A 12621-nucleotide genomic window follows, 5' to 3' on the forward strand; every position below is an offset into this window, starting at 1 on the left:
CTAGATGGGAAGTTCCTGGCTCCAGGTGGAAAATATTCCTGCCAGGTTGAAAAGAGTTATTTCCCAAAATGTTATACTGCTCCATTTTCCCGACGTGTTTAACTAAGTTTTGGTTTTCAGGCTCTCGGGTGCACAGGCTTACGTCAGAGCCGTACCGCGAAGCCAATGATAATAGCTCCCTCCTCGTCCTCGGAAATCCCGGAGAGCGGTGAGTGTGTTTGAATGCCGGCTGTATTAGACTTGTAAATGCAATCTGCCGCTCCACCCAGCTCCCCGAAGGTCATCGTTTTGTTATGTCTTGTTTGTGATGCTCATTTTACTTTCACCCTCTACCCAAGAGTGGGGGATACATTTCCTGCTCGGAGGATGAAGGCTGTAATGATTTTTGAGCTCTTACTCCAGCGTCGTTGTGCAAATGTGCCTCTCAACACATGAGGCACTGATTGACAACATGATTTATGCTTTTCTGTCCCAATGACATTTGGTCAGAGTTTAGTTTGTAGTAGAAGCACAAACAAAGGAAATCCATCTATCCATCCATGTATCGTCACTTCAGACCCCGAGACTGAAACGACATGGTGGCAAGCAGAACACCAGAGTCACTGCTGAAAACCAACAAGTGTATTATTCATATTTTAGGCTCTCGGTTGTACAACATGGTGACCTCTGGCTCCAAAGAACACCCATCAATCAGCAGGTGATCAATTGCTGTGTCCACCTTTTATATTCAGTTCAATTCAGTTTTATTTGTATAGCACCAAATTACAACAACAGTCACCTAAAGGTGCTTTATATTGTAACGTGAGGTTCAGATTTAATGTGGAACTTGCAGGTTCAGTCTGCTCATATTGTAAGCCCAAAGCTCGGATAAGTGGGGGTAGGGGGGTGTCAGGAAGCGCTCCAGTATAAAATCCTTTAAATGTAGCGGCTCCTCCAGGGAGGAGAAAAGGAGGAAGACCACAGAGGTTGTAGGTTGTAGTGAAGGAGGACATCCAGAGGGTTGGAGTGACAGAGGAGGATGCTCGGATAGGGTGAGAACAAGGCAGATGATCCACTTTGGTGACCCCTAAGAAAAGAAACCTTTATGAAACCAGGACACAGGGAGAAGATGCAAACTCTTCACACAGCAGAGCAAAGCATTTAATGAGCTCATGTTGGGTTTTTACCAGATTTATTACAATTTCATGACTAATAAAAAACAGATGATCAGTGAAATCTGTGAGCTTTTGGCAGCTTTATTTTTATTGAACTGCTTTCGCAGTATTTCCTGATCATACATGTAATCAAATATTTTATTAATCCACTCATCGTTTGACAAATGATGTGCAGCCCCTGAATATTTGTCTGTATTTCTGGGAAGTGCTGGTGAAAGCAGAAGAGTCAGAGGCTGGTTTAGGGAAGCAGATCTAAGTTTTCCATCTCTGTGGTCTTCAAAAGAAGAAAATGTGATTCCCACGATATGTGACTGCGTTTACAAACTGCAGATTTCATCCTCAGAAGCGTGGGTGCTCCGGTGGTGGTAATGATTGTCTTTGAACAGATAATAACCTTTATGGCTTTTTCTCAACATGAGAGGTGGAAAACAAGGAATGAAAACATCCAAGCTTTTTGTGTAGCAAAAATCACAAGAATCTAATGAAGATTCAGAGACGGGTGGAGATGAAACGGCAGACATGATGAAGTTTGTTCTATCAGTTTGATCTCGATCTGTCGTTCTGCTATTTCTTTTTCTGCAATTTAAGTCCCCTCAGATTCACATTAAGTTCTGATTTACACATCAGAAGTCTTCATTGCTTATTTTTGAGTGTGATTGAACGTAAAAGTAAAACCATGTTTTTCTGGAAGATTGCCGTGTCTCTTTGTACCTACTGACATGTATTGATTGGGTGGTAGACGGGTACACCTGAGGCATCAGCGTATGAGGAGAAGAACACGCTCTCCATCATTTATGACATCTTGTTTTGTAGAGAAACCCCTTCCGGTGTTCCCCTTGCACCTCAGTTTGATTCTCCGTCCTCGGGGCCTCTCCGATGTCTTCGTTGCCTGTTTGGAAGGATTTCAGACACGGACGGGTTGACAGATTGAGTTGAAGCTGAGGTCTTGACTCTCAGTGGCTCTGACAGGGCAGCAGATCTCACCTCATCATCAGACCTCTTCCACGCTGTGCTCGCCGTGGGAGGCACGTCGCTGGCAGCTGATGTGCGCCGACAGCCGGAGAGGAGATCGTGACGCAAATCATGACAGGAGGGCAGTGGCGTGTTGGCGGAGGTTGAGCCTTCTTTAACCTGTAGTATCTCCCGTGTTCTGCTGACAGATGGGTTTCTCTGTAAATCACTGTGTTCACCACTCGCTGTTTGCTCCACCTCAGGTGAAGCAGCCTGTGTGGGGATTATCAGCTCTAGACTCTCAGACTATAAGTTGAAGCCACTACAATAATAACAACAGAACCTCGACAATCACACGATTCTCTATGGGCTGAATCCGGCGACAGTGGAGAGGAAGAACTCCTTTTTAACAGGAATAAATCGCTAAGAACAACAAACAGGAAAAAACACAAACTGCATGAAAGAGAGAAAAGACGATGGCAGTGTTGGAGGAACGTCAGTACATGAGGTCATGTGAACAGCATTAATTTGACCATGGGAGGAGCAAATGTGGTGTCTCTGTATCATAACATTGAATAAAAATCCTCCAGTGTGGTCCATCAGTGACCATGAGAGAGTCAGAGGTCCCAAAGGAGCACGTGCAGCAGATTTCCTCCTGGTGAAGTGAACTTCTGACCATGACAGTATGGGTGAAATCCATCCTTCCACTGGTGCACACCTGGAGAGTGTGTCACAGAAAGACCATTCACACCTACGACCCATTTAAAGTCACCACTGTGGGAGGAGGCCGGAGCACCCAGACAGGACCTATAAGGACACTGGAGGAACATGGGAACTCCACCCACACGGCCCTAGCCGGCCCAGCAGTGTGCAGTGCTAACCGCTGCACCTCTGTGCCACCCTGTATCGATGAAATGGTGCTTATGTTGAACATGATAGAAACTATCACACAGAAGATGAAGGCCTGTATATTCTGAGAAACTGTTTGTGTCTTTTTGGCTAGAGTTATTTTTCTGCTTGGCACAGGAGGGAAAATGCGTGTGACGTGACTCAGTATGAGTGTCAGATAAAAGTATGCCAAACAAAAGTCTGACTGCATCCAAACTGAAGCCCAAAAACTGTTCCCAGCAGGACAGCAGCTGAAATAAAAGGAGTGCAAGAAGAGCATTGCACGAGACCTTAAGAACAAACCCGGGCTTCCTTTTTATCCTTATTGTATTTACTGAGGAAGAGAGTTAGGAATAATGTGATAGAGTTTGTCCTAAATGACAGGCGGTGACACAATTTATTAGATTTTGAAGCTGCATATGAAACAGTGTTTTTGTGTTTGTTGGAAACTGGGACCTTAATAACAACTGGATATCAAATACCTCAAAGTAAACAATGTAATTTGTCAGTTAATCGTTGAAACTTTGAGCCTTAATAAAATCCAAATGTTTGAGTCTTTAGAAAAATCTCCCCTATGAGGCAGTTAATGAATCACTGACTCTACACGTGTTGGGGTGCCTGGGTCGTCGACCCAGAGTTCTGAGTGTTCATTATTATTGTACTTTGATTTTTGCCTTTATTTATCATTTATAGTCTTTTGGTTTCTTTGTCAGAGTTGTGCTTTCTGCTTTCTGTTCTGTTCCATAGTTGCTGTATCGCTGTGTCTGTCTACATCTCTGTTCCCTCTGTTGCAGTGCCTGCCTGTGAGTCTGTGTCTGTAAGTTCAGTCTGTGTTTCCTGTTTTACTTTGAAAGTCTGTGTCTCATGTTAATGTGTCTGGTTGTGCTTCCTTTGTCTCGTTAGGCCTGACTTGGCCCAGCTGTGTTTCCCTCCTGTTACCCATTCCCTGACTGTATTTAAGCCCTGTGTTTCTCTGTGTCCGTGTTGCGATCTACCGTTTACTATGCTGAGTGTTCGGTCTGTCTGTCTGCCTGTCTGCCTGTCTGTCTGTCTGTCTGCCTGTCTGCCTGTCTGTCTGCCTGCCTGCATTTATTGTTTGTATTTTGAAAGTTTGTTACTTTGAGTTCAGCATTAAAGCTGTTTTTTGAGGTCACGTCTGTTTCCGGAGTCTGCACTTTGGGTCCTTTTCCTGCCTGTACACAACCGTTTCATAACAACACGAAAGACGGCCATTTCCTCTGTGATGCCAACCAGTGGTGTTAAGATTACTGCTTTGAAGCATCAAGCTGAGTGTTTTTGTTTTTCCATCACCATCTTGTTTTGTTTTGTTTGTTGTTGTTGTTGTTTTTTAAACAAAGCGCGAACAAGAGATTCCCATTGTACCCTTGTTTCACTCTGGTGAGTATCATAATTTCCCCCGAAAGAAAGAAAAACATGATTTTTCATTCAGTTAAACTTGAAATGAACAACTGAAACCATTAACCCACTGCTGGTCATTAGAAACCGTGCTTCTTCTGAAGTGCCTCTTCACTAATGAACTCCTAAAATTATAAGGTAAAGACCCTACAATAATACAAAGAAAACTCCAACAATCAAACGACCTTCTATAAGCTACTACTTGGCGACAGTGGGAAGGGAAAACTGTATTTTAACAGGAAGAACGGAGGGGTGGGCATCTGCCACAACCTGTTGGGGTGGTGGCAGCTGTGGAAGAGAGCAAGAGATGAATAATAACGATTAAATGAAATCCAGAGTGAACGTAGCCAAAACTGTCCAGGTATCTTCTGCAGGTGAGCGCAGGACACGAGTAACCTTCATCTACAGGGTCTCATCCCTCATACAGAACCTTGTGACTCAATTCCATTTTCCATCTTCTCCGAGGAAAAGGTGAAACAAGTTCACAAAGATGGCGGCTGATGTTCAGTCACCTTCGCCATCGAATGGGTTTCAGGTGCAACAGAGAGAAGAATGGAATCCATGGGGGCGCGCCGTCACTGCGTGCAGTATTAATGCAGGGCGAGCAGGATGAAGGCGTGAAGGAGGAGTTTTATTATTCGCCGTACGCCTGCTGCATTCTTGTCCTCCTGATACGTCCGGCCTCTCTCTGGAGAGCCGTTGTCATCCATCAGCCGGAGTACGAAAGGCTGAAAGGAAAAGGCTGCGTCACTCTGCTGGTCCACACACCCTCATCCATTTCCTTTATTCCCCCAGAGCGACCGTCAAAATGCCCAAACATCCCTCGTGATAACAGACCAGCACCACCAGTCCATTATTCATACAAACACAGAGACACACATGGAGACAAATCAGCTTTAATTCTGCTTCACTTGTTACTCTTCTGCCTCTGAGACGCTGGCCCAGACTCATCTCTATCACTCTACTGCCCTCTGCTGGAAAAAGAAGGAAAGGTTCAGCAGGTTTTTGTCACAGGTAGGAGGCCAGAATACGGGGATCCAACAGAGGTCAACGAAAGGAGGGGAAGCAGATCGTCTCACCCAGCCTCTTAATGAAAAGTGGGCATAAATCTAAACCAGGCCATGAGCTCTGTGACACCTGTACATGTTCTAAATGTCGTATTTGATTGACATCAGGCTTCGGGACAGTAACCAGGAAAACTCAATCAGAGGTCAGAAAACAAATAAACACATCGCCAGTATTTCAAACCTCTGACAGGAAATCTTCTGTGACCCACCAAACCTCCACGCACGGCTCTGAATCAGAGCTGATGTGTTGTTGGACAGTTTGCAGCTGTTTTAAGGAAAGAGAAATGGTGACCTGCCCCCCACGTGGAGTCTTCATGGTGCGTTTGATCTCTGTGGGGGGATTTCATCTCATCTACATTGAGGTCAGATGCAAGTCAGCGCCGCTGAAATTAGAGGGGATTAATAAAAGCTGTGCTCATTAGGGGAGACACTGATTACCACCACGGGACTCCGTTTACTGCCTGATTCATTACAACAACTTATTCACATCGAGTCAGACACAATTATCCAATTAGGAGGCTGCAACGCGTCCAGTTAACATTAATGAGACACAGAGAAAAGGTCTCCACTCGTCTTCTCACTTCCACCTGGTGCACTCTGAAAAATGATCATGAATGTAGAGTCTGAGTTATATTTTCCAGCATAGTTAACATCTGTGACATCTCTTCGGACCTCGCTGAAAATTCCAAAGGAAAGCTACCAAATCCTGTACTGTGCAAAAGTCTTGAGTCACCCCTGATTTATTTATATTTTGTTTCCAAGGAGACAGATTTTCTAGTCATTTTCAGGAGCATCAGCTGATCATCTACTGTTCTCTGAAGCCTCATCACAGGCCTCCTCAGAGGAAGGACGGCTGACAGGAAACCGTTCTTAATGAAGGGAAACATGAGGAAAGCCTGAGGTCTGAAGATCAGAAGAACAGGTCTGATGGAGAGATGGATCCACATCATGATCAGTATATATAAGAGAGTATATATAAGGAGGAGGTCTAACTGTGAGAGTCTGCAGCCATCAGTGAAACAGGGTATAAACTCTGTCATAGTTTCAGCTGCAGGTCAGTCAGTGGTGTTGGAGATCTTTGATGAACTGATGAATTATGAAAGAAGAAAAGTTCCATCAGAGTCTGATCCACCATCCAGTAACATCTGGAAACATCTGATTATAGCAGTTTCATTTTTCAGCCTGACAGTGATCCAAACACACTGCTGTGGAGTAAAACCTGGATAGAAACACACAGGGGAACTCTATCAGAGCTCTGACCTCAGCATTACTGAAGCAGTGTGAGATCATCCAGACAAAGAACACAACAAAAGGCAGAAACATCCAAAGAAGAGCTTTGAACATCCTTCCAGAAACCCGAAGAACTGTTCCTGAAGATCCTCACAGAGCTGCTCAGAGAGGTCAGCCTGAGCTGAAACAAACTCTGGAGTGTGAGTGTGTGTACATGTTAGGTATAGAAAAAGCATGTATATAATGTGTTTGAGTGAATGGGACTAGTAGTAAAGAGGCACAGTTTAGGTGAGCTTCTTTCTGGTTTTCCAGATGTTGTTTCAGCTTTAAGTAGTCCTGACTTTAATCATTTCTTTTATGGAGTTTTGATTTCATCTGCTTTGCCTTTATTTTAATGTCCTCCATTTCTGCAGTGTGTTTTCCATCAAATGTCTTGGATGTTGCAGTTACAGCGAAGGAGAGGGCGATGTTTGCTGTCTCATCCTTGTGTTCTGAGATGTGAAATATACATAATTATAATGTTAAGCTTACTTTCTATTGTAAATAATAATAAATTGAATTCACACATCTGGCACATTTTCAGGCCTTCCTTTTCTTGGACTAACTGAATTCACACTTGTTTCCTCCCGGAGTAGCATGTGATGCAAAATGGCAGTGTAAAGATTTGGAAGAGTATCCAGGCTCTCCACATCCATACAATCAAAGCTCTCAGAGGCAGGTTGATCTTCCTCCTCTAATCGAGCAGCTTAGCATTTCAAAGATTTATTTTGCTTCAGATGAATCATACAGTGAAGCAGTTTGCAGAAATGAAAGTGCAGCTGACGTGTAGAATTGGGAACCATGGGCGCTCCCTTTGAGGTTAATCAAGGGTTTGGAATGAGCTGCAGGTCTCGTATGTTTTAGGCAGTGTCCAAACATAATGAAATTCTCACAGACTTTAGCTGACAGGTTAGAATTTTTGCTTCTTTCATTTAAATCTGTTGTGGTCTGTGTGAGACTTGTACCTAAATTAATGCTTTTCCTGCCCTCTGCTGCCCTCTAGTGATACCAGACTGCAAAACTGAATCACATGACATGAAAGAGCGCAGGAAGGGAAGTCGGCACAAACCCAGGAGACAAATGCAGTTGAACGTGCCCGGCCTGCAGGAGCTGCAGATCGCCTGTATGAGGCTCTGCCTCAGGTTTGGTACAATTGATTGATTGATTGATTGATTGATAATACTTTATTCATCCCGAGGGAAATTGGGTTAAGGCTGCCAGCCTTGCCAGCACCATCTTACCCTTCCGACCATACATACATGACACAAACATCACGGGGAAGACAGGTCAGAGAGGTAAAACAATGGAAAATTCACAACATGAGGAAAGACGAGGAGAAAAAAGACTGAGCTCCAGCAGGGAGATCGTGTGCTCAGCACATAGCCAATGAATCATCACATCTCACAACATAGAAGACATAAGCTTCGAAGGCGTTTGGATGGGGTGGGGTGTGTGTGTGTGTGTAGGTTTCAGTGTACATGCGTGTGCGTGTTCCGTGTTCAACCGAGAGAAAGTGTCCCTACACCCGGTTAAGCAAAAGTCAACAAGCTTCGATTAACGCGGGTGGCCTTGAATGAGGGGGAAGAGTCACAACACAGTTTTGTTATCTAAGGGAGAATTTTGTTATTCCCATCAGCTTTTGCCTTAAGCATCCAGCTGGCGCCAGGGGGGGCCCATGAGATGAAGATGGTAGTTGTTTTGCTTAGTGTGAACAAACTGCTTCCAATTTTACAGTTGGTCTAATGTCCATCACTGGTCACCAGGTCTCTCAATTCCCGTTGTTCTTCTTCAAGATCTTATCCATACAGCAGAGCCATGAGCTTCTCCAAGATCTTATCCATACAGCAGAGCCATGAGCTTCTCCAAGATCTTATCCATACAGCAGAGCCATGAGCTTCTCCAAGATCTTATCCATATTGCATTAAAAAAAACACAGTCTGAGTACTCACAGCCCTGCCCATCGTCTATCATGTCGGCCAGCCTTGTAGGATTTTGAACAGCTGTAGCCGCTTCTTGTTCTTCGATAAGCCAGGTCCAAGCCAGCTCCAATCAGCCAGAACTCTGTTACCATAATTCCGAATTGGTAGATGTTGGTCAATGGTCAATATCCTCCATCGAGAGTATCGCTAGACACACGACACAACCGACCATCGAGTATCCGGCAGCAAACATCTCCGCACGACAATCGGGCTCTCCCCACCCCAGGAGGGTGTCAGTTTCATTAAGGGACCAGTTGATCAAATCCATAATTCTTCTTTAGGTTTTTAGAGAACAAGTCTGGGAGACTCTCTTAGGGTTAGAGAAAAAGCGAGACTATACAAAAGACATGAGAAGCCAAGCAGGAAAGATAAGGGAGCCAAGAGTAGTATGGTCCATTTTCACAAAAACGAGCCTCATTAATGTGATTGAAGTCCTCTTACCTGGGTGTGCAGGTGCAGTAAATGGTAAATGGCCTTTATTTGTATAGCGCTTTACTAGTCCCTAAGGACCCCGAAGCGCTTTACACATCCAGTCATCCACCCATTCACACACAAATTCACACACTGGTGATGGCAAGCTACATTGTAGCCACAGCCACCCTGGGGCGCACTGACAGAGGTGAGGCTGCCGGACACTGGCGCCACCAGGCCCTCTGACAGTAGGGCCCTGCTCTGTAGTAAGAGTTTGTCATTTTTAAGAGCTTGTGCTTATGAGTCTTGATTGGTGCAGGGATTATTGTTTTTTCCCCTCATATTTGTTCCTTTTTTTTTAACGTAAACCTGACCAGTGTTGCTGCTACAAGCATCACTTGGTGACAGTTTAAGGAAGAACTCTAATTAAACAGGAATAAACCTCTAATAGAACCAGGTAGCAAAGACTTCTGTTAATTTGTGTCTTCTGCAGTTCTTTCCTCTTGGAAAGACTTGAGTTATGCATTAAACAGCAGCATTAACTTCAGGGCTGAATACTGAGCACGCTGTTATCAGATCATCCCGATAAAAACGCCACATCTTTTATTCGTTTATCATAGTGAACGTGGTGAGGATTCACCGGGTCCATTTGATTTGTGGGTGTAAGTGTGCAGACAGTTTAACAAACTGAGACTGTCAAGTCTGAAAAAACCCAAAACAAACAAACCTGTGCTCAAGTCATCTGTTATTCAGGTTAGAAGGAGCAGCTCAGCGTAATGAGATGTTTTTGTGTCCGAGCTGCACTATAATTAAAGTCTGAGGTCGAGTGAATTATTCGGTTAAATTTGACTTCACCTGCTGAACAGCTGAAGCCAAACACAGAACTGAAGCTTGTTTCCTTTGTGGTCGCTTCTGCAGACACGGGGAAGGACTAACGCATTCACAGACTTCATAATTTTCCATAAAGCCGACCCCAGCACAGATGTTAGGGAGGTTTCTGTTCTGCTTTCTGAGAAACCACGAGGTGACTGTGCACTCGTTACTGTGACGCAGAGTTTGTCCCATATATTGGTGGTTTGAGAAGTTTAGCAGATTCACGATGACAGAACAACTTTTGGTCTCATTCCTCTCACCTCCGGTCACGGCAGGTGAAGGCCCTTTCCTGAGTGTGATTGGGGGATATCTGGCTGTGTTTATGCTTCAAGGAGCCACTTGAACCCAAAGACTGACCTTCAAGCCTCATATAGGAACATTTTTCACTTTGAGCCGCTGTCCCAGGTTCATGTGTAGACACTGCGCTGGTGTTCGAAGGGACAGCGGCACCTATCGAACTTCTAACTGAACAGATTGTGGCTTACAATCCCAGCCGTGGACGCTGTGAGGGAAAGCTCTGTTTGCATGTCTCAAAGTTTCTTCCATCGGTGATGGTGGTTTTCCAAATATGCTCACTCACAAAGATCCACCAGACTGTATATGAGCAGAAGGGGTTACACGAAGCATTAAAGGCTCACCACAGGGGGGATTCATGCACTTTGGAGAGGACAGAACTCATGAACATAACTCCAGGGACTTATTCCTGTTCCATTCTTACTCCACCATTGCTGTGTTTTCAGCTCTCTCTTTCTTTTCTCTCGTCTTCCTGACTGCTCTGTTCTTTCTGTGCTCGGCATCATATTTTACAGACGTGTCTATTGCGGATTCTGGTTAACATTACATTTTCCGGGGCTGAGGTTTGCATTGGTCTGTTCACAGAGCAGAAATTCACATCCGAGTTCACAACTATGCTGGAGAGACTTCCTGAAACAGCAGAAGGAGCTCGTGGACTGTTTCATTGATGCAAACGTCGGGGTGACCATTATTAGATTTTATTGTCAACTGACAATTATTTCCCGGCCTGATGTCGGGTGTGAACTCAAAAAGGCTTGCTGTACACCACATGAAACCACCCTGAGTCACATTTTTAATGAAATCTTTTCTTTCTTTTTTTTAACTTTGAGCAAAACACGTCTGGGCGCAATCTGTAATTTTTTTTTCATCTTTTTCTTTGGTTTCATAATAAAGGAGCAAAAAGTACGTCGACACCGCGGCACCTTCAGCTGTTTATTTCCTGCCCCATCTCAGTTCAGTCATCCATCAGCGAACGCTGTGAGGACATTTCGTTCCAGTCTGAGCGTCGCTGCAGGTGAAGCAGCTTCACTGAAGTGTTTGTGCACGATTAGAAATAATAAACAAGTGTAAAGCGAGCTGGAGGATAGATGAGCTTTATGTGTGTTTCTGCACATGGACACTGTGTGCATGTGTGCGTGCTGTGTACACACGGGGCTCATGTCTATATGGGGCAGTAAAACAGCTGTGTTTGTACAGCATGTGTCAAAGTGTTTTACAGGAGCAGAGGAGGGTAAATTTAAAGGTCGTGTCACTGCGGAGGACTGAGCTGCTCATGTAAGACGTGCTGAATGAAGTTAGAGAGCAGAGAGGGTCACAGGACTGATAGACGTGCAGTGATATCCCTGCAGCCTCATCACGTCCTGTTTCACAGATCACCTGAAAATGATGCTGACATCCAAAAGGAGGCCACGGTCACGCTCACAACTCTGTTGTCTCCGTGCTGGCTCGGCTGTTCGTTCGTCATCACAGAGCAGGATGAAAATCTTTGAAAAGTATATTTATATATCAACAAATTCTGAATCGTAAAGATGTCAAACATTCCTGCTGTTTAGTTACGTGTGTTATGCAGTGAGCTGTAAATGGTTCTGTGTATGTAATGTTGGATGAAAAGCTGCTTATTTTTATTTATTTATTTTTTTAATGGATCCTCATAAAAGTGAAGATTCTCTTTACACCTGTAAGGATTTCAGATGGTTTTCTCCAAATCGGATTGGCTGATCCAAAAGATGGCTGGATGTACTTTCTGTGATGGCCACCTTTATTGAACAGGTTTCTTTCTGCTGTAAATCTGGATATTTAGAGGACACTAGTGGACATTAGAGGAACTGCAGTTTTTTAGCACATCTTTCAGCTCTGCAGGTCCCATTGGAACATGCTTCAGGTAGGGGTGCTGCGGGGAGAGCTGTATAAATGAAGTTTTCTAATATGATGGTGGGTTTTAAGATGAAGTCAGATGTGGAATAAAAACTAATCTTGGTGTCTTTTTTGAAGTCTCAGGGTTTTTTTATGAATGGGGGAATGCGCTACAAGATCAAACTGAGCTCTGTCGGACCGATTACACTCTTGCTTAAGAAGGAACTTTTCTGTCCACCAGGGTTTGCACACTTGGTCTGTAAACCGGAAATCTCACCACAGTGAAATTTCTCACCTCTCTTTGTATTTTCTTTTTGTAGCTCTCCAACGCACTGAATGCAGGATTATTCATTCATTCATTCATTGGAACTACCGTACAGACAGGGCAATGAGTTTTGGAACAATGACACATTTCTCTGTGATCTCTGTTCAGGAATTACAGTTTAGTATCTTTCCATGAAACTC

The sequence above is a fragment of the Neolamprologus multifasciatus genome, chromosome 15 (assembly GCF_963576455.1).
Source record: "Neolamprologus multifasciatus chromosome 15, fNeoMul1.2, whole genome shotgun sequence".
NCBI lineage: Eukaryota > Metazoa > Chordata > Actinopteri > Cichliformes > Cichlidae > Neolamprologus > Neolamprologus multifasciatus.